Here is a 14,165-nt window from a genome sequence, read left to right on the forward strand (position 1 = left end):
GCGTATCTAGGATTTTTCTAAGGGGGAGAGGGAGAGAGAAGCACTATTAGTTAAATTTTTTCCTCAATAAATATCATATCTTTAGGTTTATTTATTATCGACCTTTGGCTAAATTCGATTTTTATAATAATAATTTTCGGTCCTCATTTCTTTTTTATTAATTTTTGATGTCTCTTATAACGTAATATCCATATAAAATAAAGGGAATTTTGCGATTTTCAAGTAGTATAGAGAGATAGGAGTTGACTGATCACATTATAAGGGGTGGGGGGGGGGGGGGGAATAGTAGTTAATCTTGAAAAGGGCTTTAAATTGAATAATTTGTATGGGAGATATCAACAAGACTTTTAAATATTTAATCTTTTATGGTGCAACGAGAGTATTGACTAAAACAACAAATTATATATGAAATCCTTCACGATAGTCATATTATAAGAAAAATAGAATACCTTTAAGTAAAACATACATTTGAAATATGAAAGCTTTTAACATTTGATGTATTTTCATTGTTGTGAGTCAGAAGAACTTAATATTAATTAAATTTATTTATGAAGTGATAAATGAATGGTTACACCTAATATTCTTGTTGTCACTTTTTTGTACTCAATAACTAACAATACTTTATTTAATTATTTATTTATAGTTTTAAAAATATTGTTAAATAAAATATCATTAATTTTATTGCGTAAAGATTAAAATACATATCTTTTTTAATTTGTGAATCATATAATACACTTTTTTAATTGATTTATAAGTTCAGTATATAGTAAATATTGGCATCGGAATTTTAAAATGCGCACTAATCTGTTAATACTTCTGTAGGCTAGTTTAAAGAATTAGAATCCTCAAAATCTTCATATTTATTTCTATTAATGTTGTTTAAGTTATTGTAATGCGTATAAGGTTTATTAGTTAAAGTATCGCTTTCTTCATCCATGTAGCTAGGTTGTAAGGGATGTTGATCGTATTCGTTGTCTTCATATTCGTCTATCGGACGATATTTGTAAATATTTTTAAGGAGTATCAATAAGGGCGCATACATTATATTGCTCAAAGCTATTCCTATGTTCATGTTTAAAAACCCCATATCATTTACCATTCTGCCAGCTAATATAGGTCCAAATGCATAAGCCAGGCAATACGATATATCAGCGATCGCGTACACGCTACCGTATATGGAAACATAAAATAAGTCTACTATGTAGCCTAAAGTAGGTAGAAGAGCTGTATCGACTAATGCTATGCCAAAACACATTCCACTGATTGGTATAATAAGGGCCCAATATGTTCTTGCTAAAGGAACTAAAAAGGAACTAACGCCTTCAATTGCTAATCCTATGGCTGCTATAAACCATTGATATTTCGGATAGTTTTTCGCTAGTTTGACAGTTAAATATACACCTATGATATGGGGAGGAAATCCGAATAACCAAACTACACCGATTTGCCACTCTGAGGAATTCATTGTTTCCTTCATCCAAACTGCTATAGTAGGTTCTAAGAAGGCAAGGCAAACATTAGACATGCTTAAGGCTCCTGCTACAATAACTATATAAGGGTCCATTAAAAGTTTATATATAGGCGTAGGCTTAATAGGAGGTATATTGGACAAGTCGCCATTATTCATCCATGTATTCTCTATATTCTTAATACTATGTTTTCTTTCATTCAGAGAATAATCACTAGTTTGATCAAAATTCTTTCTAGAGCTCTTTCTTCTTAAACTGTTCCCTCGACTTATGCTCAAACTTTTGCGATATTCTTGATGTTTTTTATTAATATCTTTCATTATAAAAATTAATAACATACCATCAATCAAACATATAACTGATAATACAAGAAAAGGAACTTTTTTTCCTACAAATTGATATAGAATTCCTCCAAATGGTGGAGCAATTAAGGATCCAAGAGATATACACGCCAAGGCCCAACCTAGTGCTTTGGTCCTTTCTGCTTCTATTGGAAATTGATCCGCAATCATGGCTAAGCCGGATGTATCTGCAAACGCGCTTCCTAAGCCTTGTAAACTTCTAGCAAAAAATAGACCCCCATAAGTTTTGGCGAATGCGAAAAATACTGTCGATAAAAACATTATTAATAAGCCGAATAGTAAAGGTCTGTCATAGCCTAATCGATCAATGATAGCACCCGAAAATGGATTAACAAACAGTTGAAAAATAGCTTTGGAAGCAAATAATACGCCTATTAGCATAGCCTCATTACTAGTATCAAGCGGTGGTAACGGAATTATTTTGAGTTTATCGGCTAACTTTATTTGAGTTTGATTCCACATGGTAGTTATATTATTTCTTAATGTCTTGATGATCGATTTCGATTTAGTGTTCAATATTGTAGTTATATTATTTTTTATTGTCTCGATGATTGATTTCGATTTTGTGTTCAAGGTACTTTCCTCGTCAGTTACATTTTCGTAATCGTAATAATATTCATATTCGGGTGTAGTAGAAAACTCCTGGTTTAATGCACCTTTTTTAAAATCAGTTTCGTCAATGATAGAGGCATTGGGATTGGTTATAAAAGAAGATTTTTTGTCGATATCCTTTTTTATTCCTTTAGCCAAAATCAAATGGTGTAAATAATCTGGTATTATAGGTACAATGACCATATACAACATGTTATCGAGAAATAAAGCTAAGCACACTATAAGTAAAATGTATAATTTCCTTGTATTGGGATTGGATATCTTATTCTCAAAAAAGAAACGAGTTTGGTAGAATTTATCGATAATGATGGCTAGTATTTTGTCCATAATTAATCAAATGTGTGTGGTGTATACAATAAATGAATGAATAAAGGGATAAATTTAGATAGGATGGTTGGATGGATTTCAAAACCTTAAAGGATATATATAAAAAAAATTAAAGTTAAACTTAACAATATAAGCAATAGATGTTAAAATATTTTATTTATATACAAAAGTATCATCTCTATCATTGACGAATTGGTTAACTGATGCATTTAAAAAGGATCATATTTATAAACCATAAACTTTTTTGCACCTTTTAATTATAATAAATAAGGATATTACCTAGTATTTATACCAATACATTTTATTTTTACTTTTTTTAAATTTTTTAAAAAAATAATTAGACATTAAAAAAAAATTTCTAAATTAAATGATATAAAATAGATAGTTAAAAAAAATAATTTATTCTTTATTCTTAAATTATCAAGATTTTCTAGGAAAAATATGAAGATAAACTTATTAAATATTTTCAATTATTTTTAATGAGACTTACAGTTACATGTAATGTATATAATAAAAATTAACTCATTTATCTCAAATGTATTATAATACCTATTTCTATATAATACTATAATAATAATAGAAAAGATTGTGTCTACATTTGGAATATAGAAATTTTTTGAAAAATTGAATACTTTTTTTTATTAATATAACAGACTTTTTTTAAAAAAATATAAAATAAATAAATATGGTCTTTTTATTATATTCGATATTTTTAATCAATCAAAAATATTATTTTTATTATTATTATCATTATACAAGTCATAATTTATCTTTTGATAGTATCCAAATTAGCATAATATATCAATATTCAATATAAAAATAAATTTATTTTTTTTATAAAAATTCTCTTTTAGTTTTTTTTATCATTTATCAATCAAATAAAATAAAAATCATTCCATATACTTTTCACACATTTCTATCATATTTTGAAAATAATCTTCAAAAAATCTTTTAAGGATCTTTATTTTTTTAAATTTTCGATTTCATCTTGAAAGATATTTATGCGCGAATTATAAAAGATTTTAACATTCTTAGGTAAAATAAGATGAAAAATATCTTTTAGAAAAAAATTTTCCAAATATTTTTGATTTTTTTTGTCTAACAATTTAGGTTAATCAGAATTTAATAGCAAAACACTTTTATGTATTATATGTATATCTAATGTTATAAAAAAAACCTCAATTTATCTGTAATTTATAATCTTAAAAATTTATTCTTGATAGTTAAGGGTTTTGTGGGCAATATTAAAATAATGAATTATGTAAAATTCTCATCTATAGCAGCAAGAATATATTTTCTTAGGTTATATAGATTACAAATATAAATGAATAAACACATTTCGTTGAAAAGATTTTTTTTATTGTTCACATATAATTAAAGGTAGGTAACTAAATATATTTCATTAACTTATTTTTTAAAAAATAAGGGAAAAGTTTAGAATAACCCCTCATCAAAATAAAAATAAATTTCTGAATCGCACCTTATGAGATAGGAAAATTTCTGATTCACCCATCATCAAATAAAGGTAAAATTTATTATTCCATCATCGAATAAAGGAAAAAATTATGATTCCCCGATATTCTTGGCAGGCTATCAACTTGTGATATTTACAATGACTCATTAAAAAATGATTATTTTTTCTCTTTAATTCCAGTTTGCTTCTAATAATAATAAGTGTTAAAATCTCTTTTCTTTTAAATCAAATTTAAAATAATTTTAACTTTAATATTACAATAATGTAAGTATTAAATTTCAATTGTTCTAAGTTGAGATGTTTTCTGATACTCAAATTTTATATTAACACCACCACATATATGCGTGATAATCTTTAGAGAGTCTCTTTTGATAAATGATGAACGCAAAAATGCCTTGTTAAGAATATTGTTATGAAAATGAAATTGGAATCAAAGAGAAAGACGAATATTTAAGAATGAGATTATATGTGTACATATGTAATAATTTTTTTTAAAAAACATGTCGGAACGTATCAGAACTGTTCTGAGAACGTTTCTAGAATCGCCATTCTCCCTCCTTTGTTTTACATATGTTCAATTCCTGGAAAGGGTCCAAAACGTTCCGTTTTATGTTCTCGCTAAAATATTTATTTAGTCGTTTTTTAAAAATCAGCTAAATCGGAGTTTTTAACAATAGTAATTATCAGAGTTGTTAAAACAAAAATGTCGTAATTTTATAAAAAAAAATATCTGTTCTTGTATCTAATTTTAGATGTATCATCTGTATCTATTTTTAGATACTTTTTGAAATAAATTCATATAATAATATGTCCTAGCTTATTTTATTTTAAAAAAACCAGATAAATGTTATTTTAGGCAATGGTAGACCACAACATGGTAAATTTTATATTATAATTTATTTTATTTATATTAATTTAAAAAAATATATCACCATTTTTAAATCAATATTTTTAGACAATCTCTGAAATGAAACCAAATAATTTAATATTCGATTTTTGGGGAATCTCTTAGATGATATAAATATTGATAAAAGTTTGATACAGATGATTACGGTTTATACATATTCATGCCTGTTATAAAATAATTTTTCTATTATGTTGAAAATCCTTATTTTAAAATAGATGTTTATATGATATCGGCAATTTTTTCCCGGCAATGTGTTATTAAATCATTTTCGTTCTTTTTAATTTAAGAATCTGATTTTACCGAAAATGTTTATCAAGTGGAATACCTACTCTATGAATTTCAGACAGATTTACCCTTGAACTTTTGAATTTAATATTAATTATATTAACTTTTCCATGGATTTTTATATAAATAATAAATGACTTTAAGGTTATTACCGGAGAAACTGACTCATGATGGAATATATTTCCGATAAAATCAGATTATAAAAAACGCGCTCAAAATAAATTATCTAAAAAATACCATATTGCCGGTAAAATCTCGTTGCCTCTAACATATATAATGAGTAGGAATAAGATTGGATCACTTTACAACATTCTAACATTCTTAAGTATATATATTAATGGCAATGTGTTATTTTTTCAACTTTCAATCATTCTTTAAGAGCGTTTTTTTAAATTTAAAAATCTGATTATACCAGAAATATATTTCATTATGTTTGGAATACCTATCCCATGAATTTCAGACAATTTTGCAATGAATTTTTCAACTCAATATAATTTATATTAGATTTCCATAAATTTTTCACATAAATAATATATGACTAGAAATTTAATGTTAAAATTATTTACAATTCTTTATATAGGTGTTCTAAATATGCTGAAAAACATTTTCGGTAAAATTATATTTTCGCTCAAAAAATGATTTATAGTTGAAAAAATAACACATTGTCGGAAAAACCACATTGTCGCTAACATATATAATATATTCACACAATACAGGGATATTGGCTAAGAAAAAACTTATCGTTAAATGTTATATATTCTCTATAAAAAGTAAATTTAAAAAATTTATTTTCATTTTTGAAAAAAGAAAAAGATAATTAAATAATATAATATACAATCAAATGTTTATGAGCATTTATTCATTAGTAAAAATGTACACAATTAAGGCCTTATTAACGAATTCTTTAACTATTATTATTGTGTAATATTAATTATATATTTTTTAAATTGAATTTTTTTAATAAAAAAAAAATTTATAATTTTAATATTAAATATCGATTTTGATATTCATGTTATTATTGTTAAATAAACATTGTTTGATTCTAAGTTTAGTATTAGTTTTAAAAAAAAATAATTAGATTATAATTTGTCTAACTTTATCTATCAAAATAAATCTGAGCCAGTGCTTAAGCGAATTTTTTTATTACCAGTTGTAAACAATCCTTTATGATGAAAAATCGTTTGTACCTTAAAATTAATATGACTGGTCATGGTCACTCTGTAGGGATGGTTTTTATTTTGTTTTTATATGTTTTCAATATTTATAAATTAAGGTGATTATAATATTTAAAAATTAAAATAATTTCAAGCTCAATAGATTTTTAACTTCTAAAATAATATTATTGGTTATGCTATAAAATTTAAAAAATCTTATGCTTAATACTATTAATCATACACGTATATATTAGATTATTATAAAAATAATTATGGTGTAATAAATAAAAAATGAATCTTATAATTAGTTCTTAGAAAACAGCCTGTCTTACTGCCCGTATCTCTCCTAATAGAGAAAATTTAGAGTTAATCACAACCGCCCTTAAGAAAGAAATTTACTCTTAGAGGTCTGCATTGGGCCAGTTTTTGGACCAAAAGCCCGCCCATAATTTTCAAAAAAATATATACCCGCCCGACCCGCCTATTTGTCTAAAATTCCTTACCCGCTCGCCCGCTCATTAGTCTAAAAATTTTTTTAACTTGCCCGTCTGTCTTCCCGTTCTCGAAAATTTTTTTGAATTTTCTTTTAATTTATATAAATTATTTTTTATTTTTTTTAGATATATTTTCTTTATTCATAATAAAATTTTAAAATAAAAATTAAATTAAAATATATTTTTTTTTATTAAAAAAATTATGTTATAAAAAATAAAATTTATATATTATATAATAAAATAAAAATGAAATGAAAAGGGCAATTTTAAAGATAAAAAACAATTATTAATAAAATAAAATAATACAATGCAGATTGCAAACCCAAAAAAAAGGAAATTTTAAGAGAACAGTTTTATTACATTCCCATAAAAGGAAATTTTTAATAGACAAAAAATGTTTATTTATTTTAAGAAAAAAGTTTTATTGTTGTGTTTATTACATAATATAGTTAGGTAAATGTTCTTCACTTAAAAAAAAACGATTTGTACAATAAAAAAAGAAATATTGTTATAGATCATTTAAACAATTTTTTTTTAGTTTGTTTTTTGAACAAAAATTTTAAATTTCCTTAACCCGCCCGCCCATTGCTTAAATTTCTTAACCCGCCGGCCCAACCCACCCATAGTTTTAAATTTTTCTTAACCTGCCAGCCTGCCCATTACTTCTAGTTACTCTCACTCCCATTATCATTATAAATACTAATATAGGATAATCATTTATTAGAGCGAAAGTCCTTGGGCCAGCACCTCGAAAAGGACCATATAAAGTTTTAGTGATAGAACTGGTGGGCCAAATTTTGAATTACTTTTTTAAAATTAATTTTGCTAATTTTTCTTTCAAATTCTTCTTGTATACATTTTTGGGGGAGGATAGGAGGAGAGGGTAGGGATTGTATAAGGGAAAATTTTTTCATTAGCTTCAAATGACATTTACAAGAACAAAGGCAAATTTTAGAAGGAAGGATTTCTCCTTGCCCACCCTCTTCCCACCTGAATGCCTATGCTAAAAATTAATAATTGCATGTGATTGGATCTCTGTGCAACAGTAAAAAGAGCATTATTTAAAAAATTAGTACACGACTATGATGAGTTATTTAAATATATAAAGTGATTTTTTAAAAAAATTAGCTTTAAAATTGCTAGATATAAATAGTATATAAAAGTATTAAAGCTGTGTGTTCTGGCCGGGTATTTAGCTTCGACAAAACAACCTAAAAAAGAAAACCAAACCTAAACAAAAACTAAACAAAAAAACGATAAAAAAATATGAAATATGGCGATGCTACCAAAACACTTAAAACAACCCAAAATATGGCGTCCTAGTTCAAAAGCTGTTTAGAATTCAGACTAAACCGTATTAAGTAAATTAAGTCGAGCCAGTGACACAACCTAAGAGACCTGATACGTCATAACGCCTTTAAATTTGTAAAATAAGTGTTAATCTTGAGAAATAAATTGAGCAAAACCGGGGCTAAATGGCAAGTGAGAATTTAAATCCCTAGGACTAAATATCTTAAATTATTCAAAGTCCATTGGAGGTTCATTAAGAGATAGATATTGGCCAAAAACGATATTTTACTATTTATCACAAAATAAAATTTGTAATTTTATGTTTGTTTTAAAGAGAATCAAATTTTCAAAAATATATAAGATTGATTTATTTATCTATGCTATAAAATGATTCTTGAGTTTCTTCCTCGCTTAAAATAACAGGAGGTCAAACAATAAAATAAGGTCAAATGGTAATTTATTAATTTTATTATTTAATCATTTAGGCGTTATAAATGAAATAAAAATGAAAACTGAGAGAAATATTTTTAAAAGCTATTAACAATTAAGAAACAAATCTTTAAATAACTATATCAACAATAGATATATTTAAAAATTTTGGAAAGTAATTTTCGTTTGATGAACAAATTAATAAACTATACTAATATAGATTTCATCAAAAAATTCTTTATTCCAAGAATACTTTATTCAAAAAATTCAACATTTCAAATAATATTATCAAATAATTCATAAATTATCGCACTCAGAAATTTACTATACTCCATGAGAATTTATATTTATTTATAATTTTATTATAAAAACCAAAAATTATATAAGGAAATTTGTGCTAATATTAATTATATAGTAAAATTTGATTTTTAGATTTAGATGATTCTTGAATATTAATACTCATACATAAAATAATTTTATTGGATATTTTATGAATTGGATATCAAATTTTAGTTAGATTTAGTTTTAAGTTTAATTGATAACTGATATCTTGTAAATATGTCATGGCAGCGGCCTCCATACCCTCCTAGGCTTCTGGAACAAATACTCCCTTGCAAAATATACCCCTAAAGCAGCGACAGTTGTAAAATTTGTGTATCGTCCACTTTACTACTGAATTTCCATTGTTGTTAAAGGCTATTTTTTGAAAGTAGCAGGTTACCGCTAAGATTAATTGACACAAAAAATAGCACGTTATCGCTCTTTTGTCAAAAATGTAACCTATTAGCTACCTTTAAAAAATATTTTAGGCTACTATATTTTAAAAATAATTTATAATTTTTATATCTCTAATCTATGCCCATAAGATTAACATATCAAATTCAAAAATATTGATACATAAAAATATGACTAAAAAAATGTAAAATATATATGCAACATTTATTTTACTCCGTTTTAATAATAAAATAATCTCTATATATTATCATCTCCAAGTCTAGAGCCTGGTAAGAAAGCATAAATCTTGCCTTATTAAATATTCGCTTAAGGGTAGTAGCACTTTTGTGGGGTATTTTTATAAACTTTTAAGAAAAAAATTATCAAAAATCATTTGAGTATTTTTGCCTTATTTATTTTCGTTAGTATTAGATTAGTCAACGTTACCAATAGCCTATTTTTCTTTTCTTTGGGTCCAAATAAGTTAGTATTAGATCGGGACATAAATAATTTATATTTTCTTCATGAATGCCTACTATCTTTTATTGTGCAGATGTAAGAGAATAGATATAATATTAGACTCTTTCATTTCTTGAGAATTATCCAAAATTCTTGTTATTACTTCTGCCTGCAGGATATCTTGGTACCAAATAAAAATTTAATCAGATTAGAAATTTTGCTGAACTGTATCTATAAACAATTAATATCACTTTATGAGATAATTTCTTGAGATACACCTGATTCTGGTGTAGTAGAATTGATCAAGTTAGTTTGAATTAAATTTGATCTATATGATGTAGCCTCTTCTACTTCACAAAATTATTAAGAAATTTTAATAATTTCTCCGAAATTTTAGGTGTGCACATTCTATAAAACACAAGATATAATAATTTTATTAAAATTATGAATAATATCTTTAGATGTTTTTTTAGTTAAAACTGCTTAATTTATTGAACAACTTCGATCTTTTATGCATCTAAATTTGAGGGGAGAAGGTCTAGATAAATTACATGGTTATCATCTGTCTCAAATTTTTTTCCCATATCTATCTCTATTGGCTGTATTTTATAATTTAAGTTTTCTTGATAAATTAAATTTATAATTTATAAAACAGTTTTTGATATATAAACTTTGAAATTAAATGTAAGAAACTATAATATTAAAAATTAATTATTTATTAGCAGAGATAAAGCATCAACTTACATTTACTAAGTAGGATTTGCTATTTTAAAAGTTAGCTGGAGTGACTCTTTATAAAAAAAAAATAAGGTGTAATAACACTTTTTAGTATTGTTGTTAACTAGCTCAATTTTTAGAAAATGGTTAACTCAATATTTTAACCAAAACTATCACACATTCCTAGAGATTTTGCACATAGAAAGGTTTGGACATCTATTAACGAAATCTTTACATAATATTTTTTTTGGCTAAAATATTGAGTTGGCCGTTTAACAACGCTACTTTTAGAAACTTTCTCGGGTATCAATATTTTTCCTTATTTGATAGCCTTTTCCTTTTAAAATTTATATTTTTTTATAAACCATATTTTCTCGGTTTATGACGCTTTCCGCTTAATAAAATTCTAAATTCCTTATTTTAAAAATTTCTGGTCTCTCGTGAGAAACATCAGAGTTATAACTGTATCAAAGTTAAAAAAAAAAAATAATTATGAATATAATAAATAAATGAATATCTATTTTTTTTACCTTTCCTTGTATTTGTTTCTTTCCAATTTCTCACATCGGAAACACTCCTATAAATTTTAACACGTTTGAGTAAATCATGTGTATAGTATTTATTTTTTAAATTAATTTTTTTTTAGTTATTTAACTTTTAAACAAAATTTTTAAACGTATATATAAAATTTTATTATAATTTTAAATTTGGTTGGCCCTTTTTTTTTAAATTATTACAAAGGAATATTTATCGATTTAAAAAATTAAAATTCAATGATTATAAAAAGATTTTTTTTTTTTAAAAAAAACATAATTTTTGTTTGAATAATTTGTTTTAATTTTGAAGATATTTTTAAAAAAAAAATTTTTTAAATAAATTGACAAGAAAATGATTAATATTTAAATTAAAAAAAAAATTTTTTTTTTATTAAATGAAATAAGTTATATCAATTTTGAGATAATTATTTTTCATTCCCCGCTAATGATCATCTTCAAAAGAAATAAGAAAAAAAAAAATATTTCTTATATATAATAAAGGAAAAAAATAATAATAATATGCCAATAATATTTATTGGTTTTCCATTATATTTTTTTTTGAAAAAAAATCAAGTTTAATGCTTATGAGCTTTTTGATTTTTAATATTTTTGGAAATAGTGATTGGCATTTTTTAAAAAAAATGCAGTTGTTTTTTATTCGGTGCATAGGCGTAGCCGGGGGAAGGCAAGGGAAAATTCTCCCCGCATATTTGCTTGTTCTCGTAAATATCATTAAAAAATCTACCCCTTAAATCACCCCCCCCCTCTCTCTTCAATATAATAGCAATATAAACAAAAATTTTAAAGAAAAATTAGTAAAAGTTAACAATTTTTTAAAATAATAACTTGAATTCAAAATTTTTAGAATTTTATTTTAAAAAATGAGCAAAATTTATTTTTAAACCAAGTATAGTCAAGGACCCAAAGAAGACTTTTAATAGTATTTAAGATGGAAAACCATATTTAATAATGCTTTCTCCCGTGTTAGCAAAATCCTGATAGGATGACTTTAATAATAAACTATAAGAAAAGTGTTTTCTACCCCTCCCCCTACTCCCCATTTCCATTTAAAGACTAGGCCTATGAAGCGCCAATATCAAAATGTTAACCAGAATTGTATCGCAGCTTAATTTCTTACAAGCCCTCATTATAATATTGGTTCTTTCTTTATTATTTATTGTTTTATTTCTGGATTGGCCAATTTTCATATATGTTATTTTTATATCCAGATATTTAACTGATAATACAATTATATTACCCATGAGGGAGGCGTAGGAAATTATTTTGGGGGCTTTGCCCTCCAAACCCAGATTTCCCGGCCTTCTGTCGGGCCCCTCCTATAAAAATATTATATATGTTATCTTTATATCATCTCCGTCAAAATTGGCTTAACAATTAAAAGTAGGGGAGACCGGGGATATAATGAACCCGCGCTTATAGCGAGTCGTGGCTTTATTTTCCAGATTATTAATCTCTAAGGGATATTTTTTTTTTACCATAACTATATAATTATTTAATGTGTATGCGCGGCTATGATTTTTATTTCTATCGGACAGCTTGAAGAATATATATAATGCATTTTATGATTCGTATCTGCAAAAGTAATTTTGTAGACCTTTACTATTTTTCAAATAAAGATTAATTTACATTTTTATCACCCTAAAATTTATCTAATATAAATGAAAAAAAAGTCATATTTTATATAATATTAACTTACCCGAACAAAATTGATATTAAAAATACTTCAAAATACGATCTTAATGAAAGTGTTGACATTGTGGCTATATTTATGAGGTTAGGTCGAGCCTTTTACGAATTTTTTTTTAAAAATTTTAACATGGAAAAATAAAGCCATGGAGAGAGCAAATAAAAGTGAAAAAAAAATCGAAAAATGTTTATTAATATGAAAATCAATTGTTTTCATGACAATCAAGACTGGTTTCATTGTCGTAAATGTAGTTATTGGTCACATGGAAGCTGTTGTAATTTTAATCCTTTTTTTTTTATTTGCAAAGATTGTAAATAATATTCTCATTTTTTTTTGTTTATAAAATGATTTTATATATTACTTTTATGCTTTAAATCATTAAATGTGTTCTAATAAAAAAAAAATATATAATTTTCATTTGGAAAATTAAGCAGAGCTTATAATAGTCCCGATCAAAGGCGTTCGTCTCCGAGTAGGGTTTCACTTCGTTCCCAAAAAAAATTCCAGGAAAAATAAAATTTCGAAAAAAAGAATTAATTATGGTATTCTGGAAATTTAAACCCTACCATAAAACTAGTAGAGCTGAATAAAATTAGATATTTTTTCTTAAAAATGATAAAGTATAGGGTTCGACATAACCCCGGTCTTTACAAACTCTAAAATATGCCAATGTTTTGTGCTTTCTTAGCATTTGACTTTAATCAGTATATAGTAGTCAGCATAAATGAAAAAATTATTAATAACAAAATTTTGGTCGACCATAAGATTAAAAAGCGACTAAAAGGATTATTCTGAAAATTTTATCATTATATAGTGCTTGATTGCAAATTAATTTTATCCGTTTGGTAAACAGTAGAAAGAAAAAAATTGACATTTAGGCTAGAGTAGAAAATATTTTAAAAAAAACTATATATCAGGCATACGCTAATATTTATTGCCTGGCTAAATAATTAATTCCTCAATCAAATATCGAAATGAAATTGAAAACAAAATGAAAACTATCACACTTTAAGCATCAAATCAAGTTAGCCAAATTTTTGGAAAAATATGAAACTTATATCAAAGTATTATGTATGGCTTCTTTAAGTTTTATTTTGTTTCGTATTAAAGAGGAAAACAATTATTGGTAAAAAAATTAAAAAAATTGTAAAAATCATCATGCTAGAACGGAAAATATAGAAGTTATAACTATCTGGTTTGCATTAATATTTAGTGCCTAACTTATTAT

The 14,165-nt window shown here is 25.2% G+C and overlaps 1 protein-coding gene across 1 annotated transcript in view; it reads right to left on the bottom strand.

Annotated features, from left to right (window-relative positions):
• The window catches only part of LOC135927043 (choline O-acetyltransferase-like), a 39,841-nt gene extending 28,576 nt beyond the window's left edge, over positions 1-11,265 (bottom strand). The window contains exon 1 of the mRNA XM_065462979.1: positions 11,224-11,265. The gene's annotated coding sequence lies outside the window, so the exon portion shown is untranslated. The remainder of the gene's footprint in view (positions 1-11,223) is intronic.
• Positions 11,266-14,165: the final 2,900 nt, after the last annotated feature.

Source organism: Gordionus sp. m RMFG-2023, chromosome 3 (assembly GCF_954871325.1).
Source record: "Gordionus sp. m RMFG-2023 chromosome 3, tfGorSpeb1-WG-v2, whole genome shotgun sequence".
Lineage (NCBI taxonomy): Eukaryota > Metazoa > Nematomorpha > Gordioida > Chordodea > Parachordodidae > Gordionus > Gordionus sp. m RMFG-2023.